Raw genomic sequence first — 22,346 nt, forward strand, 5'->3', positions numbered from 1 at the left:
CCTGTGAGTACAGCAGGAGAGATATTGGCATTCCAGTCCTGCCTACCAGTTTCACAATACCACCTGCCCTGAACATACCTGCTGAGAATGCTGGGGTCATGGAAGAATCCAAAGGTCAGGCTTCTGGTTTTGGTGTAGCTTTAGAGGAGATAGAAAAAGCTTGGAGGGAAATTTGCTCTGTATTTTTTCTCAGCAAAAGGAAAGTACATCCTCTAAAACCCTGTGTAAGAAGTGAAAAAATAAAAAGAGGACATTTATTCTGCTGCTAAAGTAGGACAAAAACACAACTTAGAGTCATGAGTTAAAAGTCAGTAAACATATTGTAGTTCTTTTCCAAAGAGCTCAGTTGAGATAACGGTTCTTTAGGAAGGTGTAAGGAATAATAGTACTTATGATTTGTAAATGCTGTCATTTGAGGTGGTCAGAATGCAAGACTAGAATGCTGAATTGAAGTATAAGACAAACAACAAGCTTCTGAAATCATAAATCCGGCATGCAATTTTGAGAAGTGAGGTACATTTGTTTTGAGTGGGCTATTGGTGAGCCTAGGCCAACAGTCTTTGGAATTGAAAGCAAGGCTCATATGACTTGTAATAAATTTTATATGTTTCAGACCTAGTGAGGTTCAAAAGTGAGGAATTTGTTTGCATTCTGATGCAACACCAATTGTATTAACAGATGTTTAAGGATGAATGTTCTAAACCAAAGGCATTTGTTTGATATTTTCAGCATCATTTTTTCTACCCACATATGTCAAAACAATTCTGAACAGCATGCTTTCCAAACTGCTAGTAATTTCTTTAGAGAAATAACTTCAGAAGCAAAAGTAATTAACTAAGCAAATAAAGTTTGTATAAAATTAGAACCTATTCAAGTAGAACAAAAAATTTTTTTTTGTTAAGAGCTAATAAAGAGGGATCACAGTGAATTAGATTAAATTTCTTTTTCACAAATATTAATATTCTTTGTACTATTACGGGCTACGTATTCTGATTCAGGTATTAACAGTTGTCATAGTCCAACTGTTTTTTGTGGTGGAGAAGGAAATGTTCACCTTTTATATTATCTTTTTGAATAATTTTTAAATTTACAATTTTTAGTAAAGAAATAAGCTTGGAGGTCAGCAAACTATACTTATAGAATCAATGTTGGCTTATTACTTGATGTTCTCCAAGGCATGTGCTTTTCTTCTATTTACCCACAGCATAAACTAAAAACTGTCAGTGTGCAGGACCCAGAGAAGAGCAGCATCATTCTGTGGACAACAACCATCATATATACCTTGCAGCAGAAACTTACTGTATGGGTCATTCTCTCCACACACATATCAGTATACCCAGGTCAGGTTAAGCTGTTGAGTCATTTTGGTATCTTAGAGCACTTTTCCTTGTGTGGAATCCTCTTCTTTGTAGACAGGCCTAATTATAGTCATTGACGATTATCCAATGAACAAGTCTTCTAGAACGTGTAGATACCTGTTTCCTACCCAACTCCTCCTTAAGAATCCCGGTACCTCTGGGAATCCTGAGAGAAAGACTGGAAAAGAAACAGACTCTTGGCAAAAGAAGTGGACTGGAATTAGTTTTTGAATTCTCTAAACAATGAGTTTGCACAGCAATGGAACTTTAAACTGGTACCTCCACTAACCATAATTCTATAGAGTTGATTGCTTTGAAAGATCTGTAACATACCACACTGTGAAAATACAAATAATTCACAAGATGAGTTATAGAATTTATTGTTTTCTCTCTCAAGTCTAATTGGTTATTAAAATCACAGGAATATTTTTGAGTGTTAATCAGTGTATACATGCAACTTCATATCTCTATGGTAAGTTGGTCATCATTTCCCTCAGTAATTTTTATTGTATTAAATATATTAAATATTAAATATATATAAAGTATTACTTTTACCTTAAATTCCAAGTTGCAGATTATGTTCTTATTGCATACCAATGCAATGAAATGAGGAGCTATTTCTACTGCTAAAAAGCATGTATTGATTAAAGAGTTATAGCTATAATCATATTAAACCCCCAAACTGTGGCAGATGCTGGTTAAAAAAAAATGCAGAGGCACCAGGGTGGCACAGTTGGTTAACCGTCCTACTTTGGCTCAGGTCCTGATCATGGGTCCGTGGGTTCAAGCCCCACATTGGGTTCTGTGCAGACAGCTTAGAGTCTGGAGCCTGCTTCAGATTCTGTGTCTCCCTGTCTCTCTACCCTCCCCTGCTTGCACTCTGTCTCTCTCTCTCTGTCTCTCAAAAAATAAAATAAAAAGTTAAACAAAAGTTTTTTAAATACAGAAATCTCGCATATTCTCACAAAAGATAGGATAATCTCATTTTTTCCCCATACAAAACCATTTTTGTAAATAAACAAGTCTTCTGTAATGTGAAGCAATTGCTTTTTGCAAAAAATGATACTTCAGTATAAAAAATTAATTCAGTTCATAGAAGATGGTTAGAGCTTGACAAGTTTTATTCCAAAAATAAATAAAGGTCTGTCACTGTACATTTCTCAGACTCTAGCAATCTTTCACACAAGGTGTTATCTGTAATTTCATTGAAAATAAACATGACTACTTTCTACCATGCATAAAGATATATAGTTATATGTTATTCTAGGCCAAGTGAATTATTCTGTGTTACTGATTGGTTTAAATTAGGTAATTTGTGAGAAATAAGGAAATCCTACAACAACAAAGCACACGGATTGCTTCAAAATTGAAATGCTGCTATAAGGAAGCTCACACAGCAAGATGCCTTTCTTTGCACAGTAAGAGACCCACCTTTTGAGAAATACAGTCTGCACATGTTTATAACATCATGATCTTAAAAAAAAAACACTTTTCAGAAAGCTGTTCAGTATCTATAGATTCTATGAAGCAGAAATCATGCTGATGTCTGACAGGTGTGAAAAAAATTAGGGTTCAGCAGGGTTTTTACATGACCAAAATTTGTGCTGAATCCACGTAGCAAATTTGTTGTGTGTTTTTAGTCTTCAGTGGAGAACAAAACCAGTTGTATGCTAAAACAGCCCCTCCTTTCCCCACCATACTCTAGAATCCATCTCCCACGTGCTGGGGAAAGGGACATCTTTCTTTTCCATCACTTTAGCAGAATGATGAATTCCCCAATCCAGTGGAATTTACTCTTCAGTTTAACTGTTTAAAAAAAACATGTTTGTTGTGTTATGTAGGCCCAGGGCCTCAGAAAAACAAACAGGCAAAAGCACAGCAACCCCAAACCTTCCCTGATCTAGGAGTTACGAAACCTGCTCCTGTCATATAGCACTGATCTATCCCTTTATCTCTAGGGTCCTCAGTTTACCCACTTACATAATTACATAGTTGAACGAGGTAACATACTAGCTCCCTAAAAGATTTATCTGATTCTAAAACAGAAGTTTTTAATCTGATCATTCAGTATTGTCTCTCTGGTTTCCCACAAACTTAAAAGAGTCAGTAACTGACAAAGCTTGATTTACTGTGAAATAGATTCTTAAGAGACAATAGCAATTTAATAATCACAAACTACTTACTATATCCTCTATTAATATTCCATTGTCACGTGAAGTAATGTATTTTATATTTTCCATTCTAGAAGTGTTAAGAAAATATCTCCATTGAACAAAAATACGTCCCAGTGACAATTTCCTTTTTGTTATTATCTTCTCCTTGTTTTCTTTTCTAAATTTTTTTAGTGATTTTCAGTAAATTAGATGAAATGGTGAAATAGATTGACCCTGTATTGCAATAGTAGTTGTTTCCTTTTTATTCCCATCAAGGTATCTTTCTGTTTTTCTGGTTCATGTAAGCTCACAGCTGCCCCAGACACTACCTAAGAAGAATGCCACTTCCTTATCCACAACATGAAGTTAGAGTCACACATCCCACATTCTTCTTTTCACATGGCTGTCCAAGGAACTACTATTGTTAATACAATCATGCTTTGGAACATTACTTTTCTCACCATCACTACTATTTAGTAAAGTTTAATTTGTATTTGGCTAAGTTGGAAAAAAGTTCAAATCTGAATAAAGCATGGCATTCTGTAAACAGACGCTTCAAGTAGTAACACAATGGACAGTAAGATGGGAACAGGGCAAACTAGATGTTTAGCATCAGCAATACAGAAAAAACAAAGGCTAAAATGCTATTTATTTTTTTGACAGAGAGAAAGAGAGAGCGAGAGCGAGAGCGAGAGCGAGAGAGAGAGAGAGAGAGAGAGAATTCCAAGCAGGCTCCTCATTGTCAGTACAGAGCCAGGCAGAGCTTGATCTCAGGAACTGTGGGATCATGACCTGAGCCGAAAACAGTCACTCAACCGACTGAGCCACCCAGGTGGCCCTAGAATGTTATTTTAAAATTCAACAATTGGGTATTACTCTATAAATACTGGATACAAAACAATACCCAGGAAATGCAGGGTAATTTAGTATGCAATAATTAAATTGGTATGTGGCAGAGGATAGAATTATCCTTGAAACAATAAAAAAAAAGTGTATTGCAAGTGTTGCTTTTTTCCCAATTAATAACAGACGTAGCTTTCAATAAATGTATACACTAGTATTTTTCAATGTAGGAAGTTCACAGTGTAGAGAAAAGCTGAAGAACTGGAATTAAATAGGTAATATATTTCAGGAAATAGAAAGGTCATTTTCTCAAAGACATAAAGTAAAACTATACAGATATCTAGATCTAGGAGGTTATGTACAGAGAAAATTTCCACATACACATACACAGCCTGCCCTCTCACATACACATAAGCACACACAAATGTACAAATGTCAGTCTGTAGATAGAGTTAATAAAAGTAGAGAAACAGCTTAACTCAGAGTTCGAGTGGTAATAAGATTAACTTCCAAAGTATATTTTTTAGCTTTAAATGCTTGCCAATTTTTAAAATTTTGTTCAGTTTTGTAAAGAAAATGTTAGAAAAGGTTTGAACTTACATTGCCTTTTGTAGTAAAATGTGACACGCATTAACAATGTTCACAAAACTACTCTGCACCTTAATAAAAGTATTGTATACATAAACTGTTTTGGTGTTTTGAGCCCTGAGAATGCAATTCTCTTCATTCTGGTAATTACTCCCTGGCCACTCACAGATGACAATTTCATTGTGCCTGATCTGATTCTTAACAAAGAAGATCAAATTAGACATAGTCTTACATTGATAAGAAATTCTACTCCTTTCTTATACAAGTTACATTTGTCAAAGTGAATTGAACTAAATAAAAATGTATGCCAGATTCATTTTGGAATTTTAAAATATATACTTATTATTTATATTGCTCTCTATTAATTTAGCCATATTATAAATTGAGCAGTTTAATGAATTAACGTCTCCTGCTCATTGAGAATATTAGCAAGAAAAAGATCCACTACTCTTTTAGTATCACAGTTTAATTGCTAATATAAACCAGGATTTATCCTTATTCACATCATCTTCTTGCTTTACTTGATTCCTATGATTGCTGCTTATATCCTGTCAACTTAATTATAATTTCATGCCAACTTCTTTCTGCAATTCTTGCAAGGATTATCAGTTATGTATTTATTTTTTCCATCCAGATGACCCCTGCTACTGTAGCTAGACATATCTAACATTGAACTTCTCACTTCTTTCTTCGACTCATGTATGTACATTTCCTTGAATTTCTCTCATTTCACTTGTACTGTCACTGTCCCCTTGTTTTTCCATATCTGTTTGTGGGGATGACTCTTTCAGTAAACTTTAAACTTCTAAAAGGAAGCCTATCTTATTTATCTCTATATAACTCATTCTATTGCACAGTACAGTTAAGAACACTGAATCTGGGACCAGACTGTCAAAGGTGAAATCTCAGCTATTTATTTTACTAGTGATGTGATATTGGGCAAATTGATTAGCCATTTTTTTTTTTGGTTTTTTTAGTATTGCAAAATAGGAACTACAATAGTTCCACCTCATAGGGCACTATTCAGGATGAATTGGGACAACAGATGTGAAATAAACAGAAAGCACTTAATAACTGTTAATTACATGGGGCGCCTGGGTGGCTCAGTCGTTGAGCGTCTGACTTTGGCTCAGGTCACGATCTCGCAGTTTGTGAGTTCGAGCCCCACATCAGGCTCTGTGCTGACAACTCAGAGCCTGGAGCCTGCTTCAGATTCTGTGTCTCCCTGTCTCTCTGCCCCTCCCCTGCTCAGTCTCTGCCTCTCTGTCAAAAATAAATAAACATTAAAAATTAAAAAAATAGCTGTTAATTACAAATTATTATTGAATTTAGTATTATTTCATTTCCATGACTGCCACAGTGACTAAACTATATGTACTGAATGACTAAATCAATTAACGCAGGCAGCCGAGAACTAAATTGCAATAATCCTAAAATGTCCTTGACATATTACTGCAAACATCTGTGTTTCAAAGGAAAAGAAACATGTTACTTCAGATGTAAAGTTATTAAATTAACAATTGTTTACAAATGATTTATAGTAAAGATGTTCTCTGGTACAAGAAAACTACAGGCCAAATTCTAAAGGTATTGGCCATATATTTAGAGGTTACTGATACTATAATCTTCACAATTTCCTCTAGAATAGGAATTAAGAAAAAAATTTAGCTTGGCATACAATTTTCCCAAACATATTTGTTTACATCAAATAAGAGTTTCTCAAGGTATATTCTTCAAAACATTGGTATCAGCCGATAGCTAGTACTTGGAGAATAGCGCTCTCTGGCCAATAGTTTTGTGATATAATGTGTTAAAGAGCTAAGCAGATGTTTTCACTGCAGTAATTCTCATAACTTTTAATTTCATTATGTAACTTTCATTATGATACCTAGAAAAGGAAGTCTATGGAACAGACTTTTCCCTAAATTTATTAAACTTCAGTATGAGAGAATCATTCAGGACTCAGGGCTCTGTCAAGCAAGCAACTGGGAAAAAATTAATTTAAACTTTTATTTGTTTATTTCCTTATTGTTTGATTTGGATTCTACCTGCATAGTGGATTCAGTTCTTTACATAAAGGGGAACAGAATGCATAGGAACATAATTTTCCTAATAACACTGGACTCTTTGTCCCCTATTTATTTTGTCAATATTCTTTCTTGGATTTTGTAGGGCCAGTCAGTGGCACACTGGAACTTTAGGAAGGGATAAGGAAGAGGAAAGTTATAGAATTAATGGGAAATTTCCTGAGGACTTCTCAGTTTCTTTCCTTTCTTAGCATATTAGATGATACTGTATCTAGTGGGATTGCCAAAATATTTTTTGTGTGGTCAGTTGGGAGAAGGGTACTTTAGAGAATGTGGAGGATATTAAAAAAGTTTATTTTACTTAATAACTAAGACAATGTCATTTATATGACTTCTTTTGTTCAAGGGAAAGTAGGACTCAAAACTTAAATGCATGTTTATTCAAGTATATCTCATAGAAATTCACGAATTAAACTCATCTGCCTTATGTAATTAAAAGTCTTAGGGGTACTTATAATATAATTGAATTATAAGGTGCCCTGCGAGCTTTTGAGGGAGAAAACCATAAAACTTAAATGGCTCTCTGGCTGACTGCAGAATGAATGAGGCCTCTATAATTCATTAACGGATGGTCCCAAGATCCTTAAAACTTGAATAAACAGTGAGACCTCTTAAGAATCTTTGTCGTTCTAAAATCTAAGTAAAACATGTTTAATTTCCTCCTTTTCTTTATTTAAAACACAAACAACACTTAAGCCTTCCAAATGATCTACATTATTTGTAGCTTATTTTTTTAATTCTTTTCCCACTCCAGTTCAAATTAGCTTATTTCCTTTTTTTTTTTTTTGGGTTTTTTTTCTCACATTTATGAGTATTTCCCCAACAAGTAACATTGAAGAGGAAAAACATAAAACAGTGCTTATTATGCCACAGGTATGTGTGCACCACATGCATGTTTGTGTTTAATATAAATTTTTCTAAAAGTATATTATTAAGCCAAAAGAAGAGAGAAGGAGAGAGGGAAAGAGGGAGGGAGGGAGACAAAACAAACATGTAAAACACGCAGAATGTGGAGCTGAACTCTTGCCATTGTGAACTTTATTCATTCCTCCTCCTTGCATGCATTTGTTCATTTTGTGAAAAGCAGAAGCTGACAGAAGATTCCCTATGATTCTTACTCAGTGTCCAGTGCCCACGCTCAGAGAGGAGAAGGGAAATGCCACAGCTGTTTACTTGCTTTGTGCACTCCCTCTCTTTGTGACCAGAACCATCCAATTACCATAATACTTCACCGTAACATGGTATAGTCACTGTAAATACTGGAGACTTAAATATAGCAGTGAAAAAGAGAGACTGATTTCAGAAGATTAAAGAAATGTAAAAAAAAAACCAGCAGATTCGTGAGGAAGTACTCTGAAAATTACTTTAGTTCTCTCAGATTATTAGGTCAAAAACAAATCACTCTTACTATTATATTTCAATTTATATTCTCATCTTTCCTATTTCTCATATCTGAAGTGCAACAACCAAATCACCACAGCGGTCCATCAAGTTTCCATATAATAGTATCCGTGTTCCATTTTCTTTCTTGGAGAATCTTGTTAACATTGCTTTCACACAGGCACTGATGCTAAGAGTGAAGTTTACACAAAGGCAGGTTTACTCAACAATTCTATATGCCAATGACAATACCACCTTGCTGTAGAAGTTGGCACTTCCACTTAGATGTGGCACAAGTTTATTTCAATTTTAATTGTTTTATTACTTTATTACTTTATTTATTAATTTATGTGTCAGTCCTTGCAGTCCTATTTATTCCAAAGCATCATAGATCTATCTGTACTATATACATAACCACTATTATGTAACAGAGAAATGATAATTACTGACCCTCTTAACAATATTTTAAGTGTATAATACAGTATAACATTGTTAACATTGTAACTACTGGTATAATTTTGTACAACACATCTCTAGAACTTCTTCATCAAAAACCAAGATAACCTTTTAGGTATTCAGACATATATTAGAAGCGTTATCTTCATTTCTACAACAGATGATTTTTTTCTTTGTGTGACTTTTCATTTACAAATAGTACCCGGTGGGTTAAGAAGCATCCATCTAATTCTTAAAAATTATATTTCTATAGTTTACTCTTCATATTAAAGTCTCAAATTACCATGTTTTATTTTTATTAATGTTTGTTTAATTATTTTGACAGTGTGGGTGAGAGAGAGAGCATCAGGGAGGGATAAGCTGAGACAGGGAGAGAAAATTGCAAGCAGGCTGTCTGACACAGGGCTTAAATTCGCAAACCATGAGATCATGACCTGAGCTGAAACCAAGAGTCGGATGCTGAACTGAATGAGCCACCTAGGCACCCCTCAAATTACCATGTTTTAAAGTGTTAAGCTGCATGCTATTGAATGCTGCATGCTTCCTTAACAAAACTAATGAAACTAGTATGGATCAGATATACTGTATCTCAAGCACTGAAGCCAGGAAGTTTTCCATATGACAAAGTTGATACTTTTAACACTTTCTGTAAAATTATAGGTCTCACTGAAAACAGTGGCTCAAGCTTTTCTTTCACAATCATGCTCAACTGCTAATATGAAATGCATGAGAAAATTCTAGTACTAGAGCACTGGGAAGAAAATGAACTTCAAACAATTCCTCCTCATCAGATCTATGTGGTAATCTGAAAGAAATCAATAAATAGCAAAATAAGCATTTATTTTACTCTTTATTTCTTTCTTCCTCTCTTCTTTTCTTATAATAAAAGAAATATCTCAAAGAAGGCAAAACGAGGCCAACTCTATTTGTTTCTGAGCACTTAAATACCCCATCTCCCAGACCAAAAAAAAAAAAAAAAAAAAAAAAAAAGAAGAAAAAGAAAAAAGAACATATCAAAACAAAAATGCAGTCCTTGCTGTTAGAGATGTTCTTATTTATAGGCATTAGCACTTAACCTGCAAAACTTTCAAGAGAATTATCCATGGCAATTTTCTATGTTCTTAGGATGATAGACATCATGAAATATCTCATTTAAACTTTTTAGTATAACAAGAGATCATCATCAATCAAGTAAAACAGGGACATAACTTGTCAGTATTAACATACTCAGTTTTTAGATAACATACAGTATACTTACACAAAACAAATACAAAAACTGAGATAAATAAGCGAGAAATATATTTATATTGCTTTTCAAAGGTAGATTAATTTTTCAACTAAAATTTTTTCAACTAAAATCTTACATGTCATCTTTGTTCCTGGTTCTTTGATAATTATTAAGAGAAATTAAGGTACAAACTATGTATATGTGGACACAATTTTATAGAAAAATTTGAAGTTTAAACATAGTTTACATAAAGTCCCTCTTGTTATTACTTCAAAAGTCCACATATACTATTTCATAATTAAACACACTTATGACATAAATATTCCAAAAAATAATCATATGATAAACATTTAGCCCAGATGCACTCAAACTGATTAGAAAATAATTGTTCTAGCTAATAGCAGTGCAGTAGTTTGTGGAAATAGAGAGTTTTTAAAATTTTGTTTTGTTTTCTTACATAATATGCACCACCCAAAGTCCATATGCCCCCAAATGGAAAAGATAAATCTTTTACTATAGCAGAGGCATAATATTTATTTTTTTAGTTTCACATTTTTATTTAAATTCTAGTTAGTTAACATACAGTGTAATATTAATTTGAGGAGTAGAATTTAGTTACTCATCACTTACGTACAACACCCAGTGCTCTTCAAGAGGCACAATATTTCTGTCTCACTTCAAAATTTTAAAAAACACAACATAAAATAGAACAAAACAAAACACCAGGTGTACCATGAACTGTTTTAATCTTGTGATATCCAGTCATTCCCTTCACAACACAGATATGCAAAGAAACACAAACACAAATGTCCATATACATTCAAATTAAAAAATTTCCCATACCGTGATAATTCCATTAGTCAACATTTTTCTTTTCCTCAGGTAAAATAGTTCCAAAATTTTAATTGTAATACTTACTAAATTGATTAGAGCTTTGACATTAGATTAGCAGTAGTGACTAAAATAGATAAACATTATTAATTTGTGGGGCTTTGTAAATGTTGACTCTCAACATTTGTATTTTTAGTATCTGGTCCAAATGGCTACTAATTACCAATTTTTATGAGAAGTTAAGGGAAAATTTAACTTCCATTAATGATGGAGTGAAGACTTTGTGTAAGGACATCCTATTCTAAAATAATGAGACGAGCCAGAAACATATTTCAATAAATTTATAATCAGACATTCAAAGAAATATTTTAGAAGGATTTTTAGTATGAGAGAACGACTCATTTTAAAAAATGGAAACATACTAATTCATCACTTACTAATATTTAAAGATATGAGTGTCAAGAGTAAATATTAACTCAAGAACAAAGACTTTTTATAGAGTCTAAAATGATTATCATTGAGGCTCCTAGGTGGCTCAGTTGGTTAAATGTCCAACTTTGCTCACGGTTCATGGGTTCCAGCCCTGCCTTGGGCTCTGTGCAGACAGCTCAGAGCCTGGAGACTGCTTTGGATACTGTGTCTCCGTCTCTTTCTCTCGCTGTCCCTCCCCTGCTTGTGCTCTATTTCTCTCAAAAATAAATAAACATTAAAATAATAATAAAAAATAAAAATATTACCATCTATTTCTTGCAAAATTAATAGAAAAAGGCCTAAGGGTATTCATTTCTAGTTTTGCATATTATGATATCATATTCTGCATTCAGCTTACATCTTAGGAGGTATGATAGGAAAGCTTATCCGGACACCTGTTAAAATAAACGTTTCATTGATTTTAGAGTATTGTTATTGGTATACATAATTGTTCAAGAAGAAAGTCAATGTTAGGTGAAACTGTCACTATACATTTATAGAAAACTGTAACTATATGATAGCAGTTTCATCAATAAACACAGTAAGTGAAGTAGCCACACACCATTATACTGCGGAGCTAAGGGAAATCTGCAAAAAAAAACAAAAAACAAAAAGACCAAAAAAAAAAAAAAAGAAAGAAAGAAAGAAAAAGAAAGAAAGAAAGAAAAAAAAGAAATTTACAAATTTACAAAGTGTTCAAATATTAGGAAACTGAAGTTGGGATTCATGGTGGCATGCCCCAAGTCTGGAAAAGTTGAGATTTTCTATAACTCAAAATAGAACTTCCATCCTGGAAAAATAAAATGAGCATGTGGACAAGCACACACACACAAACACACACTTATACACACACCATATATATATATATATATATATATATATATATATATATATATATATATAATGTTTTTATATATAAAATTAGGTGTGTGTGTGTGTGTGTATATATATATATATATATATATATATATATATATATATAATATTTACCTAAAATTACTAGAAAATAAGTTGGAACTAAGTGTATCCCAAAATGACATTGTCCTGCTGGCCATGATTTAAACTTTTCTGCTTGTTGGCATTGTGTGTGGGGGGGGGTGGGGAGGATGGGGGGCGTTCTTTTCTGTTTATTCATCCCCATGCTTTTATTTTTAACTTATTTATTTCAATTCAAGTTAGCTAAAATATAGTGTAGTAATCACCCCTGCTATTTTCCAGGGCCCAGGACATTTGAAAGCACTAGCAATGTACAAGATGCAGGCAAACCATGGAAGATAGCAAACTCCAGATTTTCTTTGGACCTTATTATTTAGCTTTTAAAACAAATTATTCTTAGGGAGGGTATCTTTTCTGCTTTTCTTCAGTCTCTGTATATGTTCAGGAAGACAATACTGTTAATCTTCTCAGGTTGAAGCATTCAAACAAAATCTGTATATATCTGCCAAGGGGAGTCTCTGTGAAGTTAGCTATTTAACTAAATGACCTTTAAAATTTCTCCCCCAAAGAAGTGCCATTTATTTCATGAGAGGTTAACAGAAACAAATCAAAGTTGTTTATAACAATTCATTTTACTCAGTAGTCAAAAAATATTTAAGTAGTCAAAAAATCCCACTACTGACCGGAAATTGCATGATATCAGAATATTACGGAAATAAAATAGATTTGGATGCTATCATCACTGATTTTTTATTCTAGTCAGGGAAAAAGATGACAAAATAAAATTAAGTGTTTGTAATTATGGTACTTGTAATAATGAGGTGAAATTAAGAGATGGAGTTGAGAAAGCAATAGACTCGTATAAAACACTCATTTGTATAGGCTGTTTATTAGAGAAAATATCTCAGAAAAGGAAATATTAAAGCATATACCTAGTGGATCAGAGGTTCATTAGAGTGGAAGCAGAACACTCCAGGTAGAAGGAAAAGCATACATGTTGGCACTATGCCTGGAAAGAATTTGAAGTGGTTAATGAACTTAATCATCAGTTGGCCTAGAACACAATTTTTGAGAAGGACAGTCATAAACAATTAAAATTGAAAATTAGGTAAGGACCAAATTATGACATGTCTTGGTGAGTCACTAAAAGGAAGCCTGATTTTTTTTTAATTGCAATGAAAATTGAAAAAAGCACTGAGGTACCACAACACAATTATCAGAATGGTCAAAAACTAGAGCAGTGACATTAAATGTGGACAAAGACGTGGAGCAATGGGACCTTTGTTCATTGCTGGTGGCAATGCACAACAATGCAGCCACTTTGGAGTTTTCTTACAAAACTGAACACACTCTTACCATAAGATCCAGATATCATCCTTTTGGTATTTACCCAAAGGAAGGAAAAACTTATGTCTGCACAAAAGCCTGCACACAGATGTTTGGAGGGGTTTTACTCATTTCAGCCAAAACGTGGAAACAAGCAAGGTATTCAGTAGGTGATAAATAGTCTGTGGTACATCTAGACAATGAAATATTCAGTGCTAAAAGTAAATTGGCTATCTAGCCATGAAAAGACATGAACCTTAAGTGCATATTATTAAGTGAAAGAAGTCATTGTGAAAAATCTACAGGCTGTATTATTCCAACTATATGACATTCTGGAAAAGGCAAAACTATGGAAACAATTAGATGATTAGTGACTGTGGGAGTTTGGTTTAAGACGGAGAGAAAGGGGGAGGGAGAAGCACAGAAGATTCTTAAGACGGGGAAAATACACTGTGTTGTACTATACTGAAAGCTACATGTCCAAACCCACAGAGTGTACACCATCAAATGTAAATGCTAATTTAAACTACAGACTTTGGGTAATTGTGATATGTCAATGTATGTTCATCAATTTTAACAACTGTACCATGCTAGTGGCGGATGTTGATGCAGGGGGTCCAGAGTGCATAATGGAAATTTCAGTACTTTCTTATCAATTTTGCTGTGAACCTAAAACTGCTCTAAAAATATAAAGTCTTTAATAAAAAAAAAAAGCTGCAGTGAAGAGCTGTTAAAGGGATTTTAATGGAGATATTAACATGATCTAATGTACATTTTAATGGCACTTTTGTTGCTCTGTGGAGTGTGCAATTGAGGGGACAAGCAGTAGACACAGAAAAGCTGTTAGAGCAGTCAACATGAGAAATTTTTATCTTCTCTGTCAAGGTGGTATAGAAAATTAAAATACACTGACGTATATATTATATGTATTTTGTAGATAGGTGGACTAGGTATGGGGATAGAAAAAGAAAACAGAATTAACATGTATTAGCAGTTTCTACCATTAAAATAAAACAGTTTCTATCATTAATAATTGAATGGATTATGGTAACATTACATTCATGGCTGGGGTGAACATACATCTTTTTTTTCTGGAACGATAATTTACACTTTTATGCTCTAGAGTGTTCCACTTACAGAAATGATACAGTTGGCATGGTTTTAAAAAGAGTGGAGGTGGTAGTTAGCTTTGTATAAGTTGAGATATATAAATACATTCAAGTGGAGTTTTATAAGTCACAATTTTTATACATTTTCAAGTGGAGAGTCAGATGTTAGATGAATGTATGAACTGAATACTTCGATCAAATTTAGGGATTGAAATACTCCTTTTGGAAATGCTTGAGATGTGCCTATTACCTTTGTGTAAAAGAAATGATACTTAAGCCTTTCTGATTTTATGAATCTCTTGGGAAGTGCCAACTTTTTAATGTGCATTTTATATTCTCCCACTTCCTTAATGTTTGAAAACTCCTTCCTGCTAACATAAAAATCATGCAAACGATTTTATTTTCTTCCTTTCCTATGCTGATAAGACAGATGAGAAAAAAAAAACATGAAATTCTGTAATTTTGGCTTCATTCATAGCCATCCTGCATTTGATTAATTTTAGGTAACATTTTATTCAAAATTTTCAAACTTAAGTAAAGTACAAATGCTAAAATAAATTCCAAACCTGAAAGAATCCTAAGTGACTCCAGGACTCCACTGTTACCATTTTGATAAATATTTCTCTGAGAAACTGAAGTATGTCCTCTATGAAACAATCTTACTTGGTAGAAGAAACAGAGATCATAGTTCAGGGATGCTAAGCAGGTGAAATTTGAAGATTAAGATACTGGAGAGGAGAGAACTATAAAGAGAAAAAGTTTAAGAAATCTGCATGTAGTACTGTGTGTCTCTGGCCAAATTATAAGCTGGAGAGGCCTGGAAAAAACACGGCTGGAGACCATGTCTTGAATTACAACAACTCTAGCCCTCCTGAAAGGGCTAGTATGGATCTTATCCAAGTAGGCCCCAAATACACCTTGGCAGAGAAATCTCATCCAATTGTAAATATATTTCCTGCAAGAATAAAAATCTACAATCTTTAAATAAAATAAAATCTACAATCTCAACAAAGTAGCGAACCAAGAGATCAGAAGTTTTTAATTACAAATTTATAACGCATGTGAAGAAACAGAAAAGTTAAATCCATAGTGAGGCAAAACCCCATCAATAGGACAAAACCTAGACATAGGTCACATACGAGAATTAGCATTCAAGCAACAAATATTAAAATACTGTGTGAACAAATGGGCAACACCAGAGAAGAAACTATCAAAGGAATCAAATGAAAATTCTAGAACTGAAAAATATCTAAAATTTCATTAGAGGAGCTTAGCAGTAAAATGGATACTGAAGAATAAAAGATCAATGAATTTAAAGATACAGCCATTGAAATTACGCAATGTGAACAAAGAGTGGAAAAAGAAAAAGGAATGAAAAAGAGAATAACTCTTCAGTAACCTGTAGGACAACATTAAGTACTCTAATGCATGTATCTGGAAGATACAGGAGAATAATTGTGGAGGAGAAAAAAAAGTATTTGAAGAAATAATAGTTGAAAATTTTCTAGAATGAACTGTATGGAACTTGTTCTATATTTTAAAATATAAATACCAACTTTATGTCTTAAATATAAAATATAAAGTAAATGTGAAGGCTTGACTATATTAAAATCAGACAGAGTAGATATTTATAAATTTTTTTAATGTATATTTATTTTTGAGAGAGAGACAGAGCGTGAGTGGGGGAGGAGTAGAGAGAGGGAGACACAGAATCCAAAGTAGGCTGGATGTTAACAGCACAGAGCCTGATGTGGGGCTTGAACTAGTGAACCACAAGATCATGACCTGAGCCAAAGTCAGACGCTTAACTGATTGAGCCACCCAGGCGCCCCAAGATAGATATTTACAAAATAAACATTTATACAAATGTGATGGGCAAAATTGAGAAATATGGAAAAAATATACAACATACAAACAGTAAGAAAAAAGAAAACTTATTTGCCTCTGTTAATATCAGGCAAAGTATACTTCAGAAAACATAATACATGAGATAAAAATTAGATTATCCAAAGATAAAAGTACTTTTCACTAGAAGGACATCACAGTCCTAAATATTTATTAAATTAATTAAATCCTCAAAATAAAGAAGTCAGAAGTTGGAGTTCCAATAATTGCTCTAGGTGCTAAAAAAAATAGACAAAAATCACTAGAGTCAAAAAATTGCATAAGTAAACCAATTTAACCTTATTGACATTATAGAGCAATATACCAAAAAACAAAACAAAATCAGTACAACAAATATTCTTTGTAAGTTCATACAGATCATTAACTGTGACAGACCATTTGTTTGGCCATATAACAAATTTTCATAAATTTAACAGATGCAAATCTTAAAAAAATAGTTCTTTAATGATTTCAATTAGAAATCAATTGCAAATACACCTTTAAAATCCCCAAATAACAGCAATTTAAATAACATATATCTCTACATAACTCATGCATTAAAGAAGAAATTTAAGAGAGAAATATAAAACACCTGAATTTAAAAAGTATAATGTAACATGTTAAATTATGAATTGCAAATAATGTAGTAGTTGAAAAAAATATATTAGAAAATAAGAAAGATTTAAAATCAATGATGCAAACTCTACCTTGGACAATTTGAAAATAAAGGGCGGCATACATTAAACACAAACTAATTAAAGGAAGTAAATAATAAAGTGACAAGTGTGTAAATTAAGAAAATAGAAAATGAACAAACAGAAGAAAAAGAAAGTTCTTTATACAAGATTAAAGCAACTTAAGAACCTCTAATAGAAAAATTTCCTATATAATTTCCTATATAATTTCCTATATAATTGGTGTCTACCTATTTTTCTTTTGTGAACTCTTCATAGACAGATACTATATTAGTACCTAACACATCGATAGCTGCTACACACTTGTTGAAAGAACCATTAAATTTTAATCAGGGAATTCAGAAAGCAATACCTCACACTGAGAGATGATTCCAATAGGGGAAATGTCAGGCAGCTAAAAAGAGAGATGGGGTCAGTGGGAAGGGAATAGTGGTTTGCTGGAACCAGCTGGTACTGGCTCAACTGAGGCTATTATGAATACCATATCCCAAGTGTTCACTGAAAATGGCAAATGCTACCAATCAGAGCTGCTCCTCACCACCTATGGCCCTCTTTGGAGTGCCTTTACCAGCACTGCACTGGAACTAAAACTCTCTTGCTTTATCTCATATCAAAACAGTTAGCCATCTCTCAGCTTCCAAACATTTAGGAGAATAACAAGAATAGTTCATCTCTCCGGAAAATGGAAAGTCATATCATGTAGATGACTAATAGGTATTTATTTCCAATGATAATTTTGATCATTTCTATTAAGAAATAGCATCATATAACTAAATAAAGGAAAATTAGAATACTAAGATTTTTAAAATAATTCACCAAGTAGGAAATAAGGAATGTGAGATAGATTCTTTAGGCTATTAAGGTTACTGAAAAACAAACCAAAACAAAACACAGCAATCCTATGTTAACAACAAGAAAACAACAACAAAAAATGAAATAGCTTGAAGGGTACAGCACTGATATAAGCATCATGGAGAAGAGCCTGGATCTAAACAAAACAAAAATAAAAACATATAACAACCCTCCCCCCAAAAAACTTTAATAAAACTTCATATGGAAGTTAATCAGGCTTATCTATCCTGGGGCAGGCACTACTTGAAAGGATTATTGTTTAGTACAGAGAAAAGGGCATAGACAAAATGGTAAATCTTTGACAAGCTTTCAGAAAGTCGAAGTAGGCTTTTAAAACTCAGAATCATATTTTCTTTAAATCTTGTTGGACTCATCTTTCTGTGGCCTGAAGCAAGTCAATAATAATTTTTAAAAAAGGATACTGTAATGTTACTAAATAATATAAAAATGCAATTCAAGTAGAAATATCACACTGGAAGTGATTCAGCATTGGGGGAAAAATTTATGGCACCATAAGCAAGCATGATTTATTGCCCTTTAATAGAATATAAGATCCTCAAAACATGCCAGTTTTTATCCTTAAGAATTGACAAGACTATTCTTTAAAATAACTATTTAGGAAAATTCCAATTTAGTGTAAATGTCCATTTTTTATAATTATATAAAAATACTAGAAATATATTTTGAACTTTAAAAGTCTAAGATAACTTTATAGGGGAAAAAATACAATTTAAGCCTATTCTGACATGTTGGCATATTTCTAAACTATCCATTCTTTTCCCAAAGAATTTGGTTTAAAAAAAAACAAATATCCCCATAAATAGAAAATAAACACATATTTGGCAATATGATACAGCATTTTTGTGTTAGCCACTCCTTTAGCACAGAAGTCTGAGAAAATCAGTACTAATTCTGAGAAGTTTTTAAAACCAATGCATGTAGTGTATTGTTGAAAAATTTCTTTTGGAATTGTATTAAGTATTTTTCACTGAAAATTAATATCTCTTTAGAAGATAATTTAAACACGGTTATAAGGTAACTGTTTTCTTAACTAAAACATTCATTCAGAGCATAAAGTGATCTGTTCCACCTCATTATTATACAAGGAACTTACTTATAGGGTTTTCCGATGTACAGAAAGGGTAATAACCATCCTTTATAATCACTGTGGTTTAAATCTGTGATTTCTATTTCTCAGACCAAGGAATGATTGAAATTACTAAAATTTACCCAAGAGATCTGAAAAAAAAGTAAGTCTGGGAGAGGGAACCTAGAATATTTAGGAATATCAGATTTTACTGAGGACTAATTTCAGAATTTTTATAAGACAAAGTCTTCATTTTTTCTTTTATCAGAAAACTTAGGATATATTCCTTTTAATCAAGACTCATCTTTGACCAATTTAAATTATTTGGGGCAGCAGACACCAAGTGAAATTCATGTAACTTACTATCCAACTAGAACTCGATGCAAAGGTAGGGATATCAGTTTTCCCTGCCATCAAAAAATCAGGCCTCCATCAGTTTCTTCCTGTTCCCAAATACCTGGCCTATTTTAGGACATAAAATATTTCACTTGGGGTTATTATATCATCTCCAGAATGTTAAAGATAAATATTTCATTTATTAATGTATTTACATACCAGGGCGTATTGAGCGATGTTGATATAGTCAGCATTGTGTAGATACAAAGGAAACGTAAGACACATAATCTTCCTTCGAGGACCTTAAAGTCAGTACAATTAAATAATAATTCTAGTACTCAACATCCTGTACTCTCAATTAATTAGCTGAGCCAAAACAGTCAGCTTATATACTCAAATGAAAAACCTGGAAGGCATAATGCTTAAAATCAGAGTAGCACAAGGGTTATATGCATCTACAAGTAAGTATACTCTTGTCTCTATCTTTTTTTTTTAACGTTTATTTATTTTTGAGACAGAGAGAGACAGAGCATGAACAGGGGAGGGGCAGAGAGAGAGGGAGACACAGAATGGGAAGCAGGCTCCAGGCTCTGAGCCATCAGCCCAGAGCCTGACGCAGGGCTCGAACTCACGGACTGCAAGATCATGACCTGAGCTGAAGTCAGATGCTTAACCGACTGAGCCACCCAGGCGCCCCTACTCTTGTCTCTATCTTAAACAACTTATTCTAAAGTTCAGGTTTTGTAGGACAGAGATGACAAATATAAAGTAGATAACTGCTGGAGTTTCATTCTTTAAAATTCAGATAAAATTATCTTGGGCTCTCATTCTAATATTCACTAGAGTTACTAGGGTGTGAGATGAAGGAACTGATCACATAGTCACCTTCAATTCCAGGTATATGGGTATGCTTCATTTCCAGTTAAGTTTACATATTGTATATTCTTGTTACATCCTCTTCCTTCTGCTCCATGTTGATCACATTTGGACAGCAACCCATTTCTATTTATGTTACCTACTGAAATTACTTCAGATAAAACAAAAGAAACAATGTTGTGCACACTTTGCAATAAAAGGATAATTCATGGTAGCTCATCTTAAGGATGCAAAGAGACCAGACTCCCGTTATACTTCCCAATGAACTAAGTCACCAGGGACTTAGAAAAAAAGAGGTCATGAAAATAGGTACATGGAGTATGACTGAGGTTAAGTGTACACAGATTTCTATAGATTTATAAAGACCTGCCTGACATTTTCAACAGTTATATAATAAGTCATATTGGTTGAACATTCAGGCAGAAAGCAATGAGAAAACTATTGTTGGAAACTAGAAAGATGGTAATCCATGCTATATATTGTTCATTCACTGCAAAATATTTAATGTAATTTAATTAATTTGAACTGTGATATTTTGGAAGGCAGATAATGAGAGTGACTATATGTTATAATTTGCTAAAATGGTATATAGTTACAATGGTTGGGGAAAAAAATTAGGCAGGCCATTATTTAAACAGCAACTCTTGAGCACATACTTTGAACCATGACTTGCATTCTACTTCATATCAGAGATTATATATATTAAAAAAGGAAAAAAATCTATATACTGTGACTTAAAAAGTTTATAACCTAGTTGGGGATAATAATTATAATAAAGAAAACAGTAAGATAAAAGTTATAGGGTGGTCTGCACAGAGCATAATGGATGTAAATATATAGCCTTATCAGTCCCAAGGTAATACCGCAAGTGATTTTACAAGTCTCATTAGAACTACTCACTGATATTTCAGTTCTTTTGCGGGGGGGGGGGGGGCGGGGGGTTGGCGCACATGACAGGACTGCATTTCTCTAACCTCTTGAAGTTAAGTGTCGCCATGTCAATTGTATAATGCATCAGCAATTTAGGCTTTAAGTTCACTAATTTCCCCTGAGTTCACACCTTGTTAAAGAGAACAAAATGCTCTGGCATATTTCAAAATCGTTCTTTTACCCTTCCCCCTGCTGAATGCAGGAGGGGACTTTTTTCAGATATCTACTATGGGAAGCTGGTTGAGTTCCCGGAGGCAAACCTCTAATATTATGAGACCTCTCCTATGACTGGGTATCCCTGGAGATTTTAAACCTCAGACTTGGCCACAGGGAGTCTCCATCAATTTGTCAATCACAGTTCAGGTTTCCCTACCCTCGCACTATTTCTTGTGGTGGTTTCTGTTCTATGTATCTGCTCTAGTGAGCCAGGACTCCTTGAATTTGCTTCTCTGTCTCTCTAATCCCCAAGATTAGAGAAAGGCAGCAGTTTGCCCCTCCCTTTTTTATGTATCCAAAAAGAGCTGTTGATTTTTCAGTCTGTTCAGCATTGTTGTTTTTTAATGTTTTATTTATTTTTTTGAGAGAGAGACAGAGTGTGAGTGGGTGAGGGGCAGACAGAGAGACGGAGAAAGAACCTGAAGCAGGCTCCAGGCCCTGAGGTCTCAGCTGTCAGCACAGAGCCCAACATGGGGCCTGAACTCATGAGCCATGAGATTATGACCTGAGACAAAATGAGATGCTTAACCAACTGAACCACTAGGCTCAGCTTTGTACTCTTTGTTAGGACAGAGTGATGACTTCCAAGTTCCTTACTTACATGCAGAACTGGAACAAGGAAGTATCATGTGTAGCCATGTGAAGTGTTTTGCCAATTAAATGTGAAAAAAATATAGATATAAAATTTCCTGGTTACACCTTTT

The 22,346-nt window shown here is 33.6% G+C and overlaps 1 long non-coding RNA gene across 1 annotated transcript in view; it reads right to left on the reverse strand.

Annotated features, from left to right (window-relative positions):
- Positions 1–22,346, reverse strand: part of LOC123379016 — a 64,199-nt gene that overhangs the window by 32,094 nt on the left and 9,759 nt on the right. The window contains exons 2-3 of the long non-coding RNA XR_006582911.1: positions 1,300–1,536; positions 79–220 (exon numbers count right to left, since the gene is read on the reverse strand). This is a non-coding gene — a long non-coding RNA (uncharacterized LOC123379016). The remainder of the gene's footprint in view (positions 1–78; positions 221–1,299; positions 1,537–22,346) is intronic.

This window comes from Felis catus, chromosome A1 (assembly GCF_018350175.1).
Source record: "Felis catus isolate Fca126 chromosome A1, F.catus_Fca126_mat1.0, whole genome shotgun sequence".
NCBI classification, from domain to species: Eukaryota; Metazoa; Chordata; class Mammalia; order Carnivora; family Felidae; genus Felis; species Felis catus.